Source organism: Hibiscus syriacus, unplaced genomic scaffold, assembly GCF_006381635.1.
Source record: "Hibiscus syriacus cultivar Baekdansim isolate YM2019G1 unplaced genomic scaffold, ASM638163v2 tig00000778_pilon, whole genome shotgun sequence".
Taxonomy (NCBI): Eukaryota; Viridiplantae; Streptophyta; class Magnoliopsida; order Malvales; family Malvaceae; genus Hibiscus; species Hibiscus syriacus.
Window position 1 is genome coordinate 2,999,210 of NW_024061825.1, and position 15,517 is coordinate 3,014,726.

General features: G+C 34.8%; 2 non-coding genes across 2 annotated transcripts; one reads left to right on the forward strand and one right to left on the reverse strand.

Moving 5' to 3' along the window:
- Positions 1–877: 877 nt before the first annotated feature.
- TRNAD-GUC lies at positions 878–949 on the forward strand. The gene has a single exon. It is a non-coding gene; the product is annotated as a tRNA-Asp (tRNA).
- Positions 950–1,010: 61 nt separating this feature from the next.
- Positions 1,011–1,084, reverse strand: TRNAV-AAC. Its single transcript has one exon. It is a non-coding gene; the product is annotated as a tRNA-Val (tRNA).
- Positions 1,085–15,517: the final 14,433 nt, after the last annotated feature.

Here is a 15,517-nt window from a genome sequence, read left to right on the forward strand (position 1 = left end):
GAACGACGACTCCTCGACGGTGGACGAATGACTAGGGTGATGTGTATTTGAAAGTTTTGAGAGAGAGAGGGACGAAAGAATTTAAAACAAAATAAGATGGTTTTGAGAAAAATAAGTTTAAAAACTTATCTAAAACGGGTGGTAGCGCGACAAGTTTCGAAACTTAACTCATAGTTTCGAAACTTTAAGCAGCGTCTCCATACTTCAAAACACACTATTTTTTATAGTTTCTAAAATTGAGTTAGAGCATCAATACTTTATGAAAAGTTTCAAAACTTTTAAGATAGTTTCGAAACTCATGAAGTAGAAAATGTAATTTTACTAATTTTAGGCCCCAAAAGCAGTCAAAATATAATTCTAACATAATTGAAAGTATTGTATAGTTGAAAAGCATATAGAAAGAAAATTAAAGCTATATGGCATAGATTTAAGCATTTTTTCAATATGTATGAACGCTCAAGTAACATTTATACATACTGAGACATTTAAAGAGTGCAAAAACAAGTATAAAAGGTCATGAAATGACATACATATCTCCCCTCAATAATTCAGTAATCTCTTTCAATAGGTTTCCCGGCAATTGATAACAAAATTGGGATAGAACTTGAGCTACCACTTTCAAAAATACTTCTCAACCGCCATAAGACAAGAGTCTTTTTGTCCACTCCATTACTCGTGTCAACACTCTGTCATGTAAATATCCAAATGCTAACATTTTATTCTTGCCTCTATGTAAAAGTAATCCCAAATAATGTCAAGTGTGTCCACTTCTTGAATGCCAGATATATTTGCGATTAAAGCGTGATGCTCTGGCAAGGTAGTAAATAACAAAACAAACAAACAATAAAAGTCGTAAAAGATATTACCTGATAACAACGTCGTTGTAGTATAGTGGTGAGTATTCCCGCCTGTCACGCGGGTGACCCGGGTTCGATCCCCGGCAACGGCGGTAATTTTATTTTTCCCACTTCTAACAGGAACGAAAAGGCAAAACTAAAATTTGTTCTTAATGGCGTCGCCCGGACTCGAACCGGAGACCTTCAGTGTGTTAGACTGACGTGATAACCAACTACACCACGACACCAAGTTGGTCATTAATTATATATTAGAAGACCTAATAATTAATAGTTTAGACGTTTACGGGATAAAATGGAAAGGCCGGCCACAATGATTTCTTTTTTGTCTCTTTGGGATTTGTTTTATTATTTATTGTGCTTAGATATTTAGCATTTATTTAATACTTAAAATATAAGATAAAGTGAGACGTACAACAAAATACAAATTTAGAAATGCATCGAAATACACATACAAATTTAGAAATGCATCGAAATACACATAAAAATTTAATTAATATTTTTATTCTCCTAATATGAAGCTATATGATTAATTAGTAATGATCAGATGTTCAAAAAAAAAAGTATTCGGAAGAAAAGTAGTTGCATTTTGATTTTCATATCTAACTATTTTTTTTAAAATCATATCTAACGTTACATTTTGATTTTCATTTTGGCCGTTAAATAATTAACATAACTGCTGACATAACAATTTTTAAATTTTTTCCAATGATGATGTTGTCTTACCTTATGGTGACATGTCAACATCTTCATTAATTTTTTTAACATGTGACCAAAATGAAACCAAAACTAAATGTTAGGCACGATTTGAAAAAAAAAATAACTAAATGATCAAAATGGAACTAAAGTTATAGTTGAGGTACTAAATGCGTAGCTTATCCTATATTTTATTGTTAAACAATCAAATTATGTCCGTAAACTAGGGAGGCAACCAAAATTAGGAAGACCCTACCAAAATAAGAAGTGTACTTTAATCACAGATTGACCTCAGATCATGCTTGACAGAAATTATATAAAATAAGAAGTGTATGTAAGAAAAGCCTAATTGTTTGAATAAGATCACAAATTCGATTGATTTGCATGAACATAAGACAATACTATGTTACAGTTTTGATATCATATAGAGATAGCTAGATAATTCACTATTAGTCAAGTGTCTTGGAATGCTTTGAAATGACCATCCAACTCAGTTGGTAGAGCGCAAGGTTCTTAACCATGAGGTCGTGGGATCGAGTCTCACGGAGGGCATTTCATAATTCGGAGGTATCCCACGGAAGCTGCTCTTAACCTGGTGTTGGGGGCAGCCTACTATCCTACCTTCCTCTTATCCCATTACATATGGGAATAACGGTCAGCTAATTTTTTTTTATCTTGGAATGCTTTGATTAGTGCTTATTTAAAAATGAGGAACGCCTTGGAAGCCATTAAATAGTGGGTGAATATAAATTTTAAGTTTCTTAACTTTTTTTTTTCTTTTTTCATAAATTTGGAGTGAATATAAGGTAATATATGTTTAAAGAATCACAACTATTTAATAATGAACGCTCATACCCCTCACATATACGGTATTCGAACTTAGAACCTCAAGGAATAAAAACAAGTTCCTTAACCACTAAAATCTCTTGATTCATGATTAATTTAAAGTGTAAGTGATTCTATGTAAATGTTAATGTCACCTTGAATTTATGAGGTGAGGTGTCTTCCAGGGAAAAAACTAAACAATTCCTTGTAGGCTGCATTTTAGTATGAGATCCAACTTTGGGTTACTAGCTAGGACAATAGGCCCTTGTTAGAGTAGAGAGGAGTATCCCAAGGTACATTTTTGTGAATTTAATGAGTCGAAGTAGACATTACTTGGTAAGTTCATGCAGATGGTAACACAAAGTTTTGATTATTTAGATGGAGTATTTTTATTTAGTTTATGAAAGTTATAAGTTTGACCAGCTTGACTCTTTTTAAGGATAAGTGATCTGTTCTGTGGCATCTTAAACAAAGCTAAAAATATAATGTGACTGGTTTTAATGTTATATATACTGATAATATTTCGGATTGTAACCTAAAATTCTACCTATATTTTAAAGCTAATTCCAACTTAATGCTATACTATAAGTATCAAAACATGAATGTAATAATAAAAACATTGATATTGTAATTTAGTTTTTTTTTTTAATTATTACGTTCATGTTTTTATTTTTTAAAATATAAAAAAAATTACGGTGAATACAAAGTCGGAGAGCAAGCAACTCGTCTTCACTGTTCAAACATAATTTTTTGAATTAAAAAATTAAAGACAATATATTTACCTACCGTCTACACTATTCACTATTTTTTGAATTAAAAATTAAAGATATACTTTCCCATCATTTTCATTGTTCACTATTTTTTTTATTAAAAAATTAAAGACGATATACTTTATAATCGTCATCACTGTTCATAATATTTTAAAATTAAAATAATTTTCTATATTATATCCCATGCATGCAGCAAATTGAGTACAACTAGGCAGGGGCCACACAGGAGGCTGTGCGAGGGTTTCGTAGGGGCCAGACATCAAGTAACAACGGTGCAACATGTAGGGTTGAACAACGAAATCGAAAAATCGACATGAATTAAGTAAAATGGTTTGATTTAATCTTATACGATTTGGTTTTTGGGTTGATTTAAATTTTAGTTCTATTGATTCGATTCGGTTCGGTTCGGGTTTTCCATATGGAACCCATTTATTCCATATTGAATCGAATAGACAATTTTTTTTAAAAAAAATTATAGTTTCAAGTGAATTTTTCATTGAAAAACCGATAAAACGAACCGAAAAAATTGGTTTCACATAATTCGGTTTTTATAACCATTCGGTTTCAGTTTAGGTTTAAATTCTAAAAACCCGTTTATTTCGGTTCGGTTCAATTTTTAGTAAAAAACCGAACCGAACCGAATACACCCCTAGCAACATGTATACGCAGCAGGAAAAATGGGCGATTTTCCCCAAAAATCAACCTGACGAACTTTATTTACCTGTCAAACACTCTTTCATCTTTATTTACCGATCTAACACCCTTTGCAGGAAGGTGCGACCCTCACGTGGAGTAAGGCGCGACCCTTGCACCGCGCCTTATGCTGTCATGGCGACACGCTGGGTAAGGCGCGGTGCATGGGCCGCGCCTTCTGCCACGTAGGTGTATAGCGCGGTGCATGGGCCTCGCTTTCCTATAATTATGACATGCCTTAGAATGACACGGTGCATGGGTCGCGCCTTGTATAATTGCATCCGCACTTCTCGTGTTTAAAACATCTTCTCTCGGCTATAAATACCCATCTCCCTCGTAAATTTTCTCACAACTCCCTCTCAACCGAGAAACAAATACAATAATCCTCTTATATTTAATTCAGAAGTTCGTTCGATCTTTCGTCATAAGGTAATTTTTTTATAATATTTTTTATAATTATATATAATTATTAGAAAAATATTGTATTAATTGTTTTCAATTAACTTTTGTGGTTGTAAAATTGGAAAGCGAGAGCATACGTCGAAATATTTTTGCTAATACAATAATAATATAAAATTATATTATTTAAATTATTTACGTTTATATGTATAAAAAATTTATTGTGTTATATTTTAATTCATATATTATTTATTTAATTAGGCTTGTTTCAGATATAATATTGTCTCACTTTCAAACTCTAAGAATGGCGCGAATTTCAGATATTATTTATTATGATGGAGAAATTCGGGAAGATGAAACCGGCGTAGTTTTCGTATCAAATTATTATGTTAAAATATCCTTCAAGATAAACATAACTCTTGAGGAGCTGATAACGAAGATTTCAAGGAAGGTTAATGTTGGAAGTACTAGAAGAATATTGTCACTTCAGTACAGATTTCCAACATCATTGTTGTCATTAACTTATACAACGTTCAAACTATCGAACAATGATGATGTTGAAATGATAGTTGATTCTCAAAGTAATTATTCAAATGCCGATAAAGAGATGTATGCAAAGTTTGTTGAAGTACGTGATGTTCGGGGTCTGTCATTAAGCTCCCACTATGGGCTGGTTGAACAAGTTGATCAAGTTGATCAAGTTGACAGCCCGACTACGGTAATGTGTAATGATTTTAATACCATAATGAGAAATCCGCATCATGCTGTCGTCCCATCAACTTCAATGGGGAGACATTCATCAGCAACTCCTTACGATCTGTACCGATGTGTGTCCATGAACAATCCGTATAGAAACATCGCATCCAGTTCAAGGGAAGGCATTCATCTGCCAATTTCTTTGACCTTAATATGGAGATGCCCTCGACACAACAATCTGTGTAGTTTCCATTTGACACGATGGCTTCAAGCGAGCTTTTTCGATCTCAATCTCGATATGTCTTCTAGTTCAAGGGTAATGCATGCAAGTAGTAGATTCTTCGACCTAAATGTGGAGAGCATGGAGGAACCATCATCTCCACCAGAAGAACCGCTTCATGAGCCAGGTGCGGATGATGCTGATACTGAACTTTTCATTCACCCAGAATCACCGCAATTCAACTCCGATGATAATGATGATGTAGATGAAGTTCCCTCAAATATGGCACAAACTGTCCCTCCAGCACACATATATGAAGCTGACCATGGTGCAATGTACGTGTCAGAATTTCCGGATATACCTTATCTCGGTGGCATGGAGTTTTCAAGAAAAGAAGAAGCGATGATGGCTATAAAAAATTTCAATATCTGTAATTTTGTTCAATATAGAGTCGCATATTCTACGACAGAAAAATATGTATGCCACTATGTTCGACGTGAAAACGGATGCAATTGAATGGTTCGCGTATCGAAGAGAAAGAGAAAAAACAATATATGGGAATTACCGGTATACAACGGTCCTCACACATATTGTGCTAGAAGGATCAACCAAGATCATCCTAACTTGGACTCTGAAGTGATCTGCCAAGCCATCATGCCCATGGTAAAAGCAAGCACACATATAGCTATTGTTGTGTTGATTTCATCTATACAATCGCAGTATGGGTATTCCGTCTCATATAGAAAAGCATGGAGGGCAAAGCAAAATGCCATTAAAAAACTTCACGGTGAATGGGATGCATCTTACAACGAACTTCCAAGTTGGTTTAGGCTGGTACGGAGGTTGAATCCTGGGACAATTGTGGACTTCAAAACCTCTCATGTATACCACAATAATCGAGTTCTTCGCGATCGATGCCAATTCTATCAGATTTTTTGGACTTGCCCACAGTGCATTAATGTTGTCAAATATTGGAAGCCTGTGGTCTAGATCGTCGAGACTTTCTTGTATGGAAAATACAAGCAAGTTTTACTATTGAAAGTTGTCCATGATGGTAATCACAACATTATTCCAGTTGCTTTTGATCTTGTTGAAGGAGAAGATACATGTTCTTGGACTTTTTTCCTCCGAAACTTACATTCACATGTTATCACGAGGGAAAAAATCTGTGTCATTTCAGATCACGGAGCTGGTATCAAAGCAGCAATAGAGTCATTGGGTCCACTGTGGCAACCACCCTTTGTCCAACATGGGTATTGTATCAAACAGATTGTTGCGAACTACCATGGAAGGTTCAAAAAGAATGATGAGCGCCAATTACTTGTACGCATGGATAAGTGAAACTGCTGCAGTTTTTTTCTTTCGATCATTTTCATTTTTTAAAGAAACAAAGTTAGTAAGTTATACATTTTATGCTCAGGTTACGAACTACTACCTCAAATATTTGAATCCATGCTTCAAGGTTTGCGGGCGAAGAACGAGGAATGATATGATTTCATCAGCCTCATCGATAAAGAAATGTGGACAAATGCATATGATGGTGGATATCGATATGGACACATGACGACCAACTTGGCTGAGGCAATTAATTCGACCTTAAAGGGTGCACGTCACTTACCTGTAGCGGCTTTTGTAAAAACTACATATTTTCGTTTGGGGGCTTTTTGCAAAGCTCGGGGGACAAGCTCATACCTGGATGCAAGGCGGTCATGTCTATCACCCTAGATTTGTTACAGATCTACCAAAAATATTGTTGTGTCAAATGGAATGTCTGTAACAAGCTTCTCTAGAACGTATGAATTATTTCGTGTCACAGAGTTGCTGCGACCTTTTCAAGTGATTGAAGCTGTGTCGTTAAGAGTAAATCTACGGGATAGATGGTGCGACTGTGGGTTTTTTCAAGCTTTGAAGTATCCATGCTCTCATGTGATAGCAGCTTGCTCGCATACCCGTTAAGACTATAACCGTTTTGTGGATCCCGTATACCTACTATCAAAAGTGTTTAAGGATATGAATTTGAGTTCTCCTCATAGGTAATGACAAAGACCCTAATGAGGTTCAGAATTGGGTTCTGATTGTACCAGATCCGACTTTATTAAGGGGCCGTGGTCATCCAAAATCCACTCGTATTCATTGTGATATAGATATTTGAGAAAAATCTAGACACGACAAAAAATGTGGGCATTGTAGAAACTCAGAACACACTAGAAGAACATGTCCACTTCTGTTGTCATAAGTAATCGTTGATGAGGAACTGATGTAGTTGTTGTTTATCAAATAATAATTCTTGTAGTTTAATTTACATTTACTTATAGTTAATGACATTTGATAACCGCTGATGAAGATTAAAAAACGATACAAGAAAACGAGATTCGACGTTGGCGTTATATGTGATTAAACGATACAAGAGATAATAAGTGACAAACTTAAGAAAGTTATCGAACACAATTATTAAATTTTATCAAACTAATAGCAATTTGGTATTTGAATATAAATTTAAATACAACAAACTTACAATAAGTATTAAATGGTAAATAATAAAAAAATTACAATAATTGATATTAAATGGTAATAAATAAAATTAACAAAATAAATTAACAAAAAGTCCAACAAAATTAACAATATAAATTAAGTATTTACTGATAAATAAAAAAATTACAATAAAAAGTCCAATAAACAACTAAATACAAATATAATAAAATATCAAAATCTATCGATGTCTGTAGTGCGAATGTGTTCCGCAGGACAATGGTTGTCGGTCTCGAGGAGGATTTCTTCGTATAACTGGTTGTGACTCCTCACTGTCATCATCATCACGTCGTCGTCATCGTCAGAAGCAGATACATTTTGTTGATGAGGAACTGATAACGATGTAACACCTCTATGGAATAAGGACCCTGGAGGTGTTTGACTACTAGCCCACCGTTCATAGAAAACTGAGAAAACTTAGAAAACACATACATTGATGAATGAGAAAATTGTACATGAGGTGTCTGTGCGGCAGCCATCGGTGATGAGACTGCACGCGCCAAATAACCAACATATGAACCCTAGGTCGAATATGCAAACATAGACCCATAATATCCTCCAGGAGGGGTCATATAACTCTGTGACGGTGGCAGCGGAGATGTCTGGTAAGGGAAAGGCGGTGACAACATCATATATGGCTGCGATATATACGCTATTGTAGATGGTGGTTTCTGTGAAGGTTCTGGTGGTGCAGTTGACGATGAACCGGAATCACATGCTCTCTACCGACGTCAATTAATGCTCCATCCTCGTGCATTCTCGAAAAGTAGAAACGATTTCCCATTGCTGTTGAACCAGTCATAATAATCATCTGCAACAGTCAAGTCGTTAACATAAATGGGTTCTCTATGGGGAAGGCGTCGATGTCGATCCTCTCATATAATGACCCACTCATTATGCTTCACCAGCCAATCGTATCTGTCTTGCCGCGTCGATATGTGTTATGCAACTGGTCCATATTGCGAGGTGCTTTCGGAATTGGTTGTACAAAACTAAATTGTCAGAGCACGCGATCAGTGGGGTGCCACTCGACAATTGCATAACATATAAGAGGGACCACCTCCATCCAAACATCTAATGGGCACCTCAACTCAGGTGGGAAGCACATCCTCATATCATCATTAGAATATGGAGTCCATTCAAACTAAAACAAATATATGTAATTCTTATCAAAAATAATAATCTAATTATTATACTATGATACAAAATCGATTTTCAAACATTAAAATACACAACTCTGTGCCAGCCTTCTGATCGATTAGTAGCCTGATTATTTCTAATTCATCAGGTAGATCCCGATGATTTTTTCTATCAATAGACCACCTATTCAAGGAATTTTTTTTATTATACACTGGATAAAATGATTAATATACAAAATTAGTTTTGTAATTACCTCAATAGTAGCGGGAATACGAACGTGTTCTTCACAACCGGACATAAAAAGGGCAAGCGATACCATATCCAAGACTGCAGCAGAAGGAGACATCCGCCGATAGCATTTTTCCTGTAGTCAGTCGCTCGACACATCTCCCTAGACAAGAAAGAAAAAACTATCAAGCCCCAACTAAGTGATCCAGACATATGAAAATCGTCAAGATGCTCCAACCGCATACAGTGAACTTGGTTGCGTGATTTGTCTGGCATTAACAATCTTCCTATCAGTTGTAGTATGCATGCTCGTGCATACTTTTTAACTTCATCCTCTGAGGCGTCCTCACTAAAATTTTGAAAATTTTCATCTAACAAATTTAACGGTATCCGACCACCGTTAAATTTTCATGGGACACCTCCTATATACTCCTGGCACAAAGTATTCCAGTTACCGTGTGCCATCCTTGAAATCAAATCTCCATCCACCGAAAGCCTCAAGTGCATAAAAACATCCTCAAGAGTAGTCGTGCACTCTCTGCACGGAAGATGGAATGTGTGATTCTCCGGCCTCCACCGCTCCTCTAATGCAGAAATCATGTTTGGTTCTATCCTACAATGGCCTTCATATCTAGCTATGTGACTGAATCCAGCCTCGACTAAATACAACCAGACACGGTCAAGTATCGCTAACTTAAGGTTCCAGATAAAAGAATCTAATATACGATCGCTCTCTTAAAAATATTAATAATTACCATAAATTAATTTATAAACTAATAATCATGCATTAAATAAATAAATTATTACTAATAATTTAAATTAAATGAAAATATAAAAATGTTACCGTATCAACATAATGACTCGATATATGATTTCCATCCAAATGAAGCATACCACCTTCCATTTTATAACTGCACAAAAAAATTATTAAATAAAATATTAAAAATTAAAATAATTAAATAAAATACTAACAAAATATTAAATATAATAAAATATACCTTAAAGAGCTATGAGAGAATATAAGAGTATTTGAGAGAAGTTTAGAAGATTTGGTGTTATGAAAATGATTGAGAATGGAGGTATTTATAGGGAGGGAATGGGGGTGTGAACGGGTAGGAGGTTGTGAAATTAAAGCAAAGGCGCGGCCCATGCACTCCGCCTTACCTAGCGTGTCGCCATGTCAGTATAAAGCGCGGTGCATTGGCCACACCTTTCTACAAAGGGTGTTAGATTGGTAAATAAAGATTAAAGGGTGTCTGACAGGTAAATAAAGTTCGTAGGGGTGATTTTTGGGAAAATCATCGGAAAAATGGGTGCATAAGCCATGCATGAATCATTAAAAATTAAAAAATTAAAGCATTGAATGATTGTGGATTGATATATAATTGATATATAAATATGTGGTTGAAGTTTAACATATTGAACATCATAACTTTGAGTTCAAAATGGGATGTTTGAATCTCGGGTGCCACTATACCAGAATTTAGATCATTCAAGATAGGAGCAAGGCGATCTCAAATAGCACATGGACGGACAACAATCCTTGGATTGGGATTTGTTGCGGTATTTGGATCTTTAGTATCCTCTACTTGGTCACCTCCTTGGTTTTGAATTGCATACATATTTACTTGAATACGCTGAGCATGTCTCATTTGTCTGAAAAAACTGCTTGATCTCAGGTACTATAGATAGTAGTAGTCCTTCTGGTTGCCCTCGGATCATACACCAATGAAACCAAAAAAGATAAATAAAAGAAAATAAAAGTAAAGTTATACAAAAATAAGGGAAGAAAAATATTGTTATAGCAATTTTTTTTTAAATCACCAATTGCCAATCCCCGACAACGACGTTAAAAAACTTGATGTGTGTTATATGAGTGCTATAAATTGAACGCAAAATATGTGCAACTATGCAAAGTCGATCAAGTAATATAGTAGTGAGTGAGTATCGTCTCCACATAGATTAGAGGTATTTTAAAAAATGTTATAGTAAAAAGGGTGTCACTAAGTATAGCTGTGTGTAATGATATAAACAATGAAAGAAATTCTAGCAATGGTAGAAATTGTATGAACAAATGAAAAATATTGTTGTGGCAGAATTTTTTTGAAGTGTGAATGTAACAAAAAAATTAAGTTGTAGCAAGAGTTTTAATGAATGTTGAAGTGAACAAGGGTGTCACTAAGTATAGCTGTGTGTAATGATATAAACAATGAAAGAAATTCTAGCAATGGTAGAAATTGTATGAACAAATGAAAAATATTGTTGTGGCAGAATTTTTTTGAAGTGTGAATGTAACAAAAAAATTAAGTTGTAGCAAGAGTTTTAATGAATGTTGAAGTGAACAAGAAAATTTGTGTTAAGGCAAGATAAATCTGAGCTCTGGATTAAGGCTTGACAACCTCACACAAACAAGCTTCTATAGGGGTAATTAGCTGGATTTGCTATGACGATAATTTATTCTATGCCTCGGATGATCTAAGCATTCTATGCCTATGCTGCCCGATAGAATTTGCTAGAAGTGTTCCTCGACTATCTCTAATAAGGAACTTGATAAAACAATTGCTATGGCAATATCTCTCTGTGTGAACTGTAGTAGTAGCCTATTGTTTAAATTATATCCCTTTTATTCATTTGAAACCTTCTCCTTATCTCTAAGGCGGATCAAAACCTAATCATCCCAATTTAGTCCCCTTACTCACGTAGATATAACCTAACTCTTTCGATATTAGGTATCTATACTTAGAAAATGGCTATCTCTCGAAAGCTCTTACAAGATTAAGCACTTAAAAATATAAACAATTGGCAAAACAACATTTAAACATGAAAATACTTAATCATCCATTAACATAAAATAAACATCATCCATAACAAACCCAACACCAAATAAATTAGTTCATGGTGGGGCTAAGTTCATCCATAATCGTCTTTATGTACAAACCCATCAAAGTAAGAAAATAAAAGCACAATGAGAAGAAAAACTCCCAGGGGGTTACTGCCGTAAAGCCTAGGACCACTGCCGTGAACTGCTTTAGGGAGCTAGCCTCTCTCGAGGGTGGTACCCTCTTGAAGCTCGACCATGGAGGACACCACCAAAAAGGATGGATAAAGAAAGAAGAAGATGGAAATGGTGTTGTCGCCTCTTTCCCAAAAGCTCCAAAATAAATCCTCCAAAAATCCCTTTAAATGTATGGTATCTTTAAGCATTTATAGTGGGAAATTTCTAGGGTTTTGTGCTCTTAAAATTCCCTTTTATACCCTAGGAATCATATCTTATACGTGAATATGAGACAGGCTAGCATGTGGTCCCAAAAATATCAACAGGTCAGTACATTCACGTGAGCCTTGGACAGTTGGCAATATGACATTAGCTTCTTTGTTCTTTTCTGCGCCTAGTAATTGTTGCAAAGTTTTGCCGCTGCAAAAAATTGTCCTTTTCTTTAGAATGCTACAGCAAAAATTTCTCCTCAACTACTCTTCTTTGCTGCACATCACCACAACAAGAACTATCTCCTCAGCAACATCAGTTTAATCAATAATTTTATGTTGCAACAAGATTTTTCCACCACATGCAACTACATGATCTAAATGCAACTAAATTCTTCTAAATGCTATGAAAATGGATTTTAGAAAATCAATAACTTGAGTAAAAAGACCTTAAAGCATGATATTTGATGGAGTTATCACCTTATCAGAGGATTAAGGGAAGCGTGAGACTCCGACTTAAGTGATAGAAAAGTTAGTCCATAAGTAGGTAACACTTGATTAAGATCATACATGTATCTAATTATTAGTACCATGTCTTTAACATGCTTCTGTTTATAAAACTCACAAGGCTACTCTAGATTAGCATTTATATTGTTGGCCTTTGTAATTTCATCGTTCAGATGTTTTTCATTTGCAGGTTAGTAGCTAGAGCTAATCGTGGAGCACCGTCGCAATAGGACTTCCAACATCTTCTTCAAAGTATTGTATTGTAGCTTTAGTGGGCATATGTATTCATAGGACCCTTATTATTGTATTCAGATTTATAACTTAGAGTTTTATTATTTTGGTTTTAAATTATGTGTCACGTAGCTCCGATTTATAAAATGTTTTGTAATTACTTGTATTTCTATTTTGATACCATGTATTATGTTTTGAAATACAAATGAACAATTTTTGAAAATTAATGGTTGTCATGACAGTCCAATGTAGCACTTTAGGCCCAATCAAGTTTAGGGTGTTATAGGACATATAAAAGGGGTATTCAAACAGTCAATAAGAGATAAGAAAGTTATTCCAATAATCAAAGAGCAATTATAGCCAAATTTGTATTCCATTGTGTCTTTCTTTGATTTCAACATTATTCTATTCATTGTCAATTTTATTTTAGTGGTCTTGGGTGTGTGAGAGAGCTTCATTTTGCAAACAATCTATCTTTGTGAGGATATTCAAAGTTTGTTCAATTTGTAATTTCTTCTTAGGAAGGTTTGAACTCTTAACACTTTGTGATATAAGTCTTAGTGTTGTGTAAGGTTACATCTTGTCCTAAAAGGTTATAAAAAATTAGTGAATTTATTGAAATCCTTAGTTAGGAAGCTAAGGTAGTGGATGTAGAATTCATTAAGGAAGTTGGACCACTCTAAATCCCTTGTGTCAATTTCTTATTTCTTACTTGAGCTTCCAACAAATTTTTATTGCCAATTTACCCCCTATTGGGTACTTTACTTGATCGATTAACTCAACAGATAAAACATAAAATATAAGCATTCTCAATTTTACTTCTCAAAAACCTTGATGCTTACTAAAGATAAACCAAAGCCTAAAATAAAAGCATTTGCTTTTGTAACACCCTAAACTCGAATGGGCCTAAAGTGTCACATTAGGCCGTCGAGGCAACCCCTAATTTTCAAAACTTGATTATTTTTATTTCAAACATGTTGAATGATATCACAAAAGACATAAATAATAGTTATAAAACATTTTATAAACTGAAGCTTTGTGACACGTAATTTAAAATAGAATTAATATAACTCTGATTTATAAATTTGAACACAATATAAGGGTCATATGAATACATATGCTCACTAAAGCTATAGTACAATACCCTGAAGGAGATGTTGGAAGCCCATCTGTGATGGTGCTCCACAAAAGACTCTAGCTATTACCTGCAAATAGAAAAATCCTAACGCTAGGCTTACAAAGCCTAGTAGTAAAATCACTAATCTAGAGTAGCATTATAAGTCTCATAAACATAAGCATGTTAGGATATGGTACTAAGCAGTAGGTACATGCATGATCTTAATCAAGTGTTACATACTTAGGGCTTAATTGTTCTATCACTAAAGTAGGGTCTCATACTTCCCTTAATTCTCTACTAAGGGCCTCGCCATGAGTACACCTCTAGAGGGTCTCTAATCCTAAAAATTGTAATTTTTATACATTATCTAAATGCGACATTGACACTTATATGCATTATCTGAATGAGACACTGACATTCATGAGATTTATCTGAATGCAACACAGACTCTGTTGCGCATTATCTGAGTTCAATATTGACTCTATTATACATTATCTGAATGCAATACTGACTAGCATATGGTCTCACATAGTTATCTGACACTAGTTAACTAAGGTAACCCGATGTCATATATCATCGATGAAATTCCCTCTAAGCTACTGAAGTATCTCATTGTCCTCACATTAGTTTGTTATTGTTGTTAGTTTTTTGAGCTTCTCTATTATGGTCATTCGTTACGTAAGGGTGTTTTAGTCAGTTATGTCTATATGCATTTCATGATTTTTTATGATCATTGTGTTTGTTGTCCATTGTCTGTGATACTAGCTACCTTGATACTTGATTTGAGTTTATTACTATGTAGCAATACTCTATTCGCTCTTACCAAACTTTACCTCAATTAACCCTCGAATTAGAGTAAAAAATGTGCGTCCACCATTCTTTTTCATTCTTGCAATACATGATCCTACTATTTCATAATATGATTATTTCACCATATCGTTCTCTGATACCTCCTCTATAACGCTCATTTGTTCTTAGGTATTCTCTATATGTTCAACTGAAGATACTTGGACGCGTTACGTCTGCTATGTTTACTCTAGTTGTAACCCACTCCTAAGAGTGTTTTTGGGCCCTCTTTGGCCATTTACGTCTCCCACATACTAAGTTCTACCATTACGGGCCTTAATTAGGTCAAATCTAACCATCCAAAGTGAGTCGTATCGATAGCTCTATGAGCATCGGTACTAAAAATGGATTATGTTGCTGGAAATGGGGCTCAATATCGATATTGTACCCCCTGAGTATCGATACTATAAGAGTAGCATCGATACTCTCCCAATAGTATCGATACTCTTGCCTGAAATCCCAATATTTTTCCCTAATTAATCCAGTATCGATATTGTTCATCTAGTATCAATACTCGAACCCATAAATATCTTATTTAGGATCAGAAAACACCTAAAAATCA